The sequence below is a fragment of the Falco peregrinus genome, chromosome 4 (genome assembly GCF_023634155.1).
Source record: "Falco peregrinus isolate bFalPer1 chromosome 4, bFalPer1.pri, whole genome shotgun sequence".
Taxonomy (NCBI): domain Eukaryota; kingdom Metazoa; phylum Chordata; class Aves; order Falconiformes; family Falconidae; genus Falco; species Falco peregrinus.
Genome location: NC_073724.1, coordinates 75403701 through 75413323, shown reverse-complemented (window position 1 = coordinate 75413323; position 9623 = coordinate 75403701).

Sequence of the window (9623 nt, the reverse complement as noted above, 5' to 3'; positions counted from 1 at the left end):
TCATTTCCCTCTCGTTTAGGGAAGGGTGATGATAATTTCTTAAAGAAACTGGGTGTATGCCCATGTGTGTTCCTTTGGCTGTATATCTTTGACTCGCAGGTAATTTCTGAATCCATTGACCATTGTCTATGATTCTGTGTTGTTGTTTTCAATGTAATTTGGCAAAGAATAATGGTCTTAAAGATGTTTGGATTCTCAAGAGGTTGAAAATTGTTTTCATTCTTTATTTTGGGATTATTCGCCCTCCCTCCCCAGCCCCCTAGACTACTGCTATGAAGGTAAAGATTTCCTAACTGAAACTCTTACAAGTTTCCCTAGTAGAAAACCATGCTTACTCACTGTTCTAATCCTCATTTGGAATACTCTGACCTTTCTGAAGATATCCACTCCTCTGCTTTACCTTTAGCTGGCACATAGGCCAGCTTATGCTTCTGCAGTTCCTAGGATAGAATTCATGCCACAAAATTTCAGTGGTGTTTATTTAACCATTTTTTGAAAAAAAATTCTGCCTGTTTTTCCCTTGACTGTTGATATTCTAGGTAGATGAGTAGAAACATTGACTGGAAAAACTGAATTGTGAAGCAGAGAGAAAAATGAGGAGACAAAAAGTAATATTTTTATACTATCTAAAAGATGTTGAAAGGGGTCAGGATTAATGGTTTTAAATTAATGAGAATCCAGTTAGACATCTGGGAAACATTTCTAGCTGTAAAGTGGTAGATTAAGTTGCCTAGGGAGGCCGTAAGAGCTCCATCAATGGAAGTTAAGAACAGGTTGAACAAACCTCTGCCAGGATCGGTGCACTTATAACTGATCCTGCCCTAAGGAGTCTATTAAATGTGTGTGAATTATGGTCCCCACTCACAGAAGTTGTATTAATACCACAAGAGTGTCGTGATGCAAAAGACACACAGCAGAAGGCAATAGAGGCTTATCAGGAGGTGACACTACTGCATTGCTGAAGTTATGCTTTGCTTTCTCCTCCTTGTCTTCTACCTGGCTTCTCTCCTTCCCCAGCAAAACATGGGAGTGCAGTGCAGCCCCTGCGAGTGTGGGAACAGAGAGGAGGGCTTGCCCTGCACAGGGAGGGAAGGGGCTGAGACTTTTGATTTACACCTGTAAGTTACAGATACTCTCCCTTGGTGATGTCTTTCTTCCCCACTAATCGCTCTAGCAATATGTTAATCACGAGGCTTAGGCAACTACTTGTTTCCCAGACCTGGATGCATACCCTAGCCAAATCCTTTATTCACTGCCAGGATGAGAGCCTTTTCTTTCTCTGCCCCAGGGAACCTAAGCCTCAGGTTGACAAGAAAGGCTGAGTCTCCAACAACTTCCTCTCTCTGAACACAAATGGTGCCAGGACCATGGCACCCTTCAGTAGGATTATTTCTTCTTGTAGGAATATTTTCTTCTTGTAGGATATTTTCTTCTTGTCCTTCTTCCCATCTGATTTGCATTCTTTCAGGTCTTTAACCTGATTCAGTTCTTCTTCCTAACCTTCTTCTTAGTTACCTCTTCATTTGCCAGTTATCCTTTTTCTTGCCCCAGTTTTCCTTTTTTTGACTATCTCCTTATACCCAAAGCTAGTTTGTTTCTTAGTTGTATGTTTCCACTTTCAGAATTAAATCCCCTCATTCCAAATTAGACTAGTTCAGGATAATTGAGTTAAAGTAAGGTCTGTGTAAATATAGAGAACTGTGGAGCTTTACTATTATTTATTACAGTAATTAGAAAAAAACTGTGCCTTTGATTGAATTAAAGAAGTTTCATTGCCTGAATCCTTTTCTCTCTGCAGTCCACTATGGTTCACCACACCACCCTGTGAAGAATTATCAGATGTTGTGTTTGTTTTCATCATTTTGAAACAAGTTATGAAGCTGGTCTAGTTTTCCTGGGAAAAGTTTTTCTGTCAGACTCAAGGTAAACAACATATTTAGGCCAGTATTTATGGAATAATTATCTTACAATCAGAACATGCATATCAGCCAGAATCTTAGGTCTGTAAAGATATTTGCTAGAAAATATCCTACTTCATTGTCCCATAAATAATTTCACAAAATATGAAAGTAGTGACACACAGGTATATACATATATACATATGCGTACATTAGTATTACCTTTGTTTAATAAATGTATATGTAACTTGAGGACTCATTAGAAGAAACAGAAGAAAAAATAAAGGTAAACATTAAGAGAAAACACAGCAAAGTGGTCAGCTATCACTGAAAATAAAATTTAGAGAAGGGGTAAATTAAATAGTGTGGAACCTGGGGATACTTATTAAGCCATCAGTGGGGAGCAAGATGATGATGTCACACCTAGCAAAGGGAGGAAGACTCATGTAAGGTTGGATGAGATCCAGTTTGTGCTGTAGATTTATGCAGTTAATTTTGTCCCTTGACTGCATTCAGATGAGCATTTCTCCTCGACATACACCAAGAAAATTGCTGCATTATAGCTGTGTTAATGGTAATCAGCATGCTAATGAGCACCAGAAGGTCGTTACAGAAAAGAGAGGTTCAAAGATGTATAACCTAGAGGAGAAGATGAAGTAAATCTTTAGGGAATGCAAGTGTCTTGTTTGTAGGTCATAGATTATTTGTTTTGGTCATTGTAGAGCACAGGGAGTTTAATTTAAGTACAGAAAAAGATTAAGCTTTTTGAGTTTTACGAGCAGCATAACTTAATTAAATATATGCCTATGAAGTAGACAGCAAACGGTGGTGGATTGTTTTTATTCTATTCTAATGTGTTCCTTTATAGAGATTATACAAGTGTAGTTTGTGTCTTTCATGACACAAATCTAACACTTATTTATGCTTAATATAAAATCAGAATAAAACTACACTAGCTGCATTTTGTATTTTGCAAAGTAAAAGAGGAAAGGTTTTGCAGAAGGAAAACCAGCAAGTGTGTCAAAATATAAAGTCGAACATTAAAAGGGAGTAAAATCAGAGAAGAACAAAAATCTATCAGTGTGTAAAAGATGTCAGTGAGATAAAAGAAACCATACAAAATAGTAGTTATAAAATTAGTAAAAAGTTGAATATCAGTTACATAAATATCATAAGAAGCATGCAAAATGCTAAATTGGTAAATATCTTCCTATTAAAGTTTCTGTTTCAAAAGGTTAATGTGCTCCCTTGTATTCAGAAAAGAACATGTATATGCATTTGGATGGTTTTCTCAGAGAGAATATGAGACTGAATAAGGACTACGTATGTTTTAGGGGAAGCCCTTGGGGAGGGGCACACCCTACAGAAATAGTGAAAAAATAGGTTTACGGGAGGTGTAACACCTCCTATAATCTAGGCAGACCAGATTTGGATGTAGATCTTCCAAAAAACCCAACACCCCCATTTTATTAGCAAGTAGCTGAAGTAGATGAAGTTCAAAGAACTGCACTTCCCAGCTCCAGCAGGAAAAAATAGGAACACAGGTTTTAAAAGGACATTAAGGACATTTGCATTTAGGTGCTTGAACAGGGCACATCAAGCTTTTCTGGAACTCCAGAAGCTAGTACATCAGGTACATCAGAGAAGCAAACACCAGCACAAACAAAAGCACAAACAAACCCTCCCACCTCACCTTTATTTTTCTTTTTTCCTTTTTTTATGCCCCACCCCCCCCCACCCCCCCTTTATTGATGGGTCTTAGAGGGAAAAAAATAATTAAAGGCTGAATCACAAAGCAATTCTATCTTGGGCTGTGGGAAAAAAAAAATCCACGTGCTTGTCAGAAGTGTCAGTGAGCTGTACTGGACTAGAAACTGACCTAGTCAGAGAGTGCATCTCTTACTCCCAGCGCCTAAAACTCATCTTAGACCTTGCAACAAAAAGGTTTTAATCCCTTCCAAGAGTTGTGTTTTTTAAATGCTCAAAAATAATTCTAATCCTTCTAAAAATTAGGGCTGCCTTTAAGTCTGATGGCTCCCGTGGGGATCAGTTCCACTGGCTGAAAGCACATGCCAGCCTTGCTAGTTTTTATCAATCTGGTGTGATTATTTAAGCCTCCTTACAGTAAATAAAGAGGAATTAGTACTTCCAGGGAGTGGACTCACCATATACAGAGGACACAACAGGGTTACCAACACAGGCAGTCGATGTTTGAAATGCTCTACAACTCCGAGTCACCTGCAGCAGGCTGGTTTAGGCAGGAGCTAGGGGAGACACAGGTCCTTTTGAAATGGCACCTGGAGGCCAGGTGAGCATCCCTGGGCATCCAAGTTACACATGGGCAACTGAACTGAGCTGCAGCTGCTCAAGATGAGCTATTTCTAGAAGCATCTATCTTCATCTTTCAACAGCAGATGATGTTTGGTAATAGCGCTTACCTCTTAGGCTACTTAAGAGGAAAAATACTTTAATTGCACATTGTTATAAAAATTAAATTTTCTTCCCCAGGATTCTCTGGGTTCTGTTCCTTCAAGTACCTTTCAAAGCTGTGAGAAGGTTGAGCTTCCTTCATATTTTCCAAAGATGGTATGCAGTAGTCCCTTTCTGTTCTCTTCCTCTCAGAAGTAACCAGGACAAAAATGGTGCCATGAAAGATTGCTCAAAAAAAAGTGCAGTATTGGCTGGGGCAGTATGTGTAATTTGTGTTCCCAGACAGAAGAAACAGCAATGAAATTAAAAGCAAAATGCGCAGAGAAACAAGTATAATGGCAAAATAATGCAAGAAAAGATGAGAGAAAAAACATAGCACAGAGGTAAGGTATGGGGTGATGGATATGGCATCTGGTATGATCCCAAGACATGACAGTGCTCAGAGCAATGGAAAAACAAAAAAAGGTGAATAAATACGTAGCACGCCAAACAAAGTTGCATAAAGTCAGGATGACTGATTGCAGTAATTGTTGAAGGACAGTCAAATTACCTTGGGGAAAAAATGTTTTAAATGGTTTATTATATGTCAAAAGACAGATACTGGCTCAACATAGAGGTGGATTCAGTTGCATAAACTTGGTCTGCTGCTGTTTTTTAGTTCCCTTAGTGTATTGGTGACACTGCACCTACATAGCTGACAGATAGGGCATGAGAAGTGTGGGAGAGCTAAATATGCCTGAGGTGCAACCGAGGTGGTGATACATGACTGTATTTCAGCTATTGTACCTCATCCTGCAGAATAAAGGCTAAGTCTGAGATAGTGGAAGTCTGTCACAGGGAATGGGTAAGGACTAGGAGGACCTGAGGCCAAACAGTCTTACGAAGCTGAACCACAAATATAAAAAAGTGGATTAGTGAAATAGGTTGCATAGGTTGCATGCATACTGACTATATGGAGCACCCCAAGTATTAGTGCTCCCAACACAGGTGTTTCGGTGAACTGTCTAAATTTTTTTTACTTTTTTTTTTTTTTTTAATATTCTGAACATAGCCAAGCCTAACAAAGGAAGCTGAACAAACAGAAGCAAGGCATTTGAAAGTCTCTTCCAGTCACCTGAAAAGCCAAGCAATTGAATTATTTCTTTATTGACTTTCTTAGATAATTTTGCTTTTCTACGCATAACTTGTCCCTGAAAGAAAGAGTGAAGCAGGAATATTTCTGCTTTGTACAGAGGAAATATTGACTGAGTTGTTAAGGTTTACTTTCTTCAGGAAGTTAGGCATGCTAGTAGGATTTGGCAGTTTTCCAAAGACATGGGAAAAACTAAAGCTACCTTTTTACAGCTACCTTTTGGAATATAGGTTAAGCAGCTCCTGAAGTATTTCATCATACACTCAACACCTTATTAAGATGTCTTCCAGGAAGGAAATTATTAAAGGGCATAGTATTTGTGGCAGACCGATAATTGTGAATGCTACCCAATGTAAATAGAGGCCTGAAAGAAAATGCAAGCGTACAACTTTTTTTCACAAGACTCTCTAATCCATTATGGAAAATGAATTAAAAATGTTAATACAAATTTCAAAATTCAGATTCTTTTCCCCACTTGTCCCTGAAGAATAAGATAATAACTTTGAACTAACAACCCAAGTATTGTTATTTAAACTGAAATGATATAGCAAGGAGAAACACTCAATAAAAAAGCCCAAAATTGCCAAATTGAAAATTCAGGGCCAGTCAAAAAAGCTGAAGGATACACTGAGTTTTAAAACATACAGGAATATTGAATCACTGAAAAGTTATACAACTTAATGGATTGTTAAAATATTTCCTAGAAAAAAATATTTTCTTTCATGTTAAGCATATCAAAGCCATAGTTGTTTCAATTGTATACAAGGATGAAAATGAAAAAAAAACCTCCAAGAACAGGTTGCTGCTGGACATTGCCAAAACTAATGATAGGATGAAATATTTGTGTGTAGAAATTATTTGTCAAAATAGTGCATACTGTGCATTATGAGATACTCTTTAATGTAATTATTAAAGCATTTCATGCTTCCCACAAGAACAATGTTACCCATTGTGATCTTCACTATATTTTGATCAATTTCTCATGAAGGTTATGTGGTCATGGTTTCCTTTCTTTATGGTCATAAGAGAAGGAAGCAGAAGATTAAAGTTTCTGATGCATAAAATCAGCAGGATGGTGTGCTAAGGAGAAAAGCATACTGGAAGGAAATTAAATTAAGCCACTCAGAATTTATCTGATTTTAAATTAGAGGTGGGATTCTTGGCTCAATTTAGTTGTCAATACATTGACATCCAATGATGTTTGAGACACCTGAAATTTTCCACTTCACCTCAAGCTGCCACTCCAGAGGAGGAAAAATCTGCAGATTTTATGTCATATCTGCCAGTGCTATGTGTACCTGTGAGATATTTTTATGGCATCTGAAACGTAGCCAGATTCCTATGTGATGGCAACTGAATTGAACCTCTATATTTTGGATTCAGTTGCTTAAACAGGGATATCTAGAGTCATCTGAGAGGCCCCAATGTACCCTGTCCAACCTCCAGTTCTTGCATGCACACCCCATGTGTCCTAGGTCAAACCTACCAGCCCAATGTAGTCAGGTTGTTTCTGGTAGCAGCAGAAGTGTAGCACCTTAGAAAAGGTTCAGAAAAGGATCTTTGGATGATAAACTCAGAAAAAAAATGTGAAAATATGTTTTTCTTTAGAGACAATGAGACTATGTATTAAAAGTCAATAAAATAAAGAAAGATATAGAGAAAGAATGTGGGCCATATCTATTTGCCCTATTTCATAATGCGAGAGCAAGATGATGGGAAATTAGAGTTAATAGGGTCAGATTTTAGTCTGACAGGTGGAGATGTTTTCAAGCACTGTAAAATTAATTACATGCAGGAACACTGCCCAGAATGTAACACTACTCAGAAGGGGTTGGATATCAAAAATATTTGGGCTTTCTACAGTAAGGACAACCCCCCCCCCCAACTTGATGTGAATTCTGGGGGTCCAGGTGTTCTTTGTTTGTCAAATAAGAGTTTGTAGAGTTATTTATTCTTCTGACATATTTTAAATGCTTAATCTCCATTTGACGCATAGCCACTAACTATCACATTTCTTCCTTTATTGGCCATTCTTACAGGCACTACGTACGGGAATAGGTGAACATTTCCCCTCACAGAGTAGAAGTGACTGTAGTGAGCTGTTTCTATCTAGTATAATCTCTAGAAGTAATATGTGTGTACACACATGTATATGTGTGTGTGTATCATTATATACTACTATATATTGCTAAGTGTTATTCTAGGTAGTAAAGTAGATATAAATATAACGTATTGCCTAGTAACGACATTATTGTTGGCCAAATATCTAGCTTCAGCAGAAATGTTGGTCTATACTGCAGACTGTGTAGTGAAACACGTGCTTGCCTGTTTTTATGCATGTCAGTTTCCATGCAAGATGGAACAGGTTTTTGTAAATATGAAGTGATGCATATACAGCATTACTATATTCAGTTTCCAAATGAATATGTTCTTTGGTAAGACTTATGTGTAACATGGGAAAAACTGTCATTTCTTCCATAAATGTGACCTTTATTTTTGTGCACTTCTTTTATACGTTGTAGAAGTATGAACTTATATAAGAAAAGAAAACTATGTGCCCACTTCTGGAATTTTAACCTTCGTTTACTATTTGTTTTCCATCTGTCAATGAAAATAATTCAGTTCATCAGTGAATCCTTCAGAAAAGCACTTACGTATGCATGCAAGTCCTCTCCTTCTTCAGGCAAATACCTAACCTAAGAATTGAGAAGACACTACGAATTATGGCCTAGAATTGGAATATAAGTTTTCTCCATCTAGGAAATGGTGCCGGGTTTTCTCTTTTGTTTTGGTTCCAGCCTTTTTCTCTGAAAATACAATTTACCCATTTGTTTGATCAAACCTCCCCAAGAATTCCAGCGACATCACAGACTTTATTTCTACATGACTACAAAGAGCATAATGTTCTAGTTTACTGCAAATCCAGGAAAATAAAGTGTAACCAGCAGCACTTTTCTCCTTTCTTATCCTTTCGTTGTGGTGAAACTGAGTGCAATGCCCTTAGGTTTTTTTCACTATATATGTAGATGTGGGAAGAAAATCATCTACTTTCGCACAGGTTCAGAGACTGGTTAAATTAAAATGGTTAAAGATAATTTGTTGATTTTTTTTTTTACATAGTATTTATATACTAGAAGCATCACCTCAGATCAGCTATTTTAACATAATGTAATTCTACAAAATATTGGTTTAGACACAAAGAAATTCTATAGAAGGAAGCATATTGGATAAAGTATTGCTCATGGTGTAATTTTAATTCTGAACTATCTTGCTAAGAGGGCTTATTTAAATAGGTTCTCTCTGAAATGAATATTTAGAAAAAATTCCTACAGGATGATTTATAGAAAAATTATATGAACAGAATAAAGGACAGAAGAATTTTATTAGAAAAGAGGCTCATTTCCACAAAATATAAATTATACCTTTTAGAAAATATATTGAGTTTTATTAATATTCTGCAGACAGCCTGCAGTGTTAATCTCCACCCCTACCTATAAGATTTTCATTATAAGGTACAAGGTGTATTTACCCTTTAACCAAATAATTTTTGAGTCGTTCAATGCAGCCTTGACTGCAGTTTACATATCTTACAAAATATTTTCCTTTTGGAGGCATAGATTATTTTATGGCAATATTCTATATAAAATGCTTGGTGAAATATTTACATGCATATGAACATATATATGCAGTTGCACATATGCATCTATATAAATATATGTTATATACATATCAGTATCCAATTTATACATATTTTATGTTTCTATTACAGGTATAAACTTTAGTGTTTATCCACTGTATATAGGGTATTGATCTTTACCACTTGTGTATACATTTTCTGACCTCAATTACTTAACCAGCCTTAAACACTGAATTTATTTCACCTATTTGGGAGTTAATATAGAGAGAAACATATTAACAGGTCATTAATTAGAGAGATTTTAATAATCAATAATTTGTTTACAATTATTTCTTCTTACTATTTTTTCTGTAGGACGACTTCTTCCTTTGAAGATCAAGAAATGAATTACAATTAGTTTTAGGGTGAGTGGGGCTGCTCTCTGCTGGAACTCTGCCTCAGTCATTCCAGAAATAAGAAGATGGGTTGTTTGCAAGAAGAAAAAGGGGTAGGGAGTCTCCAATAACCTGTTCTGGGAGTAAATTTC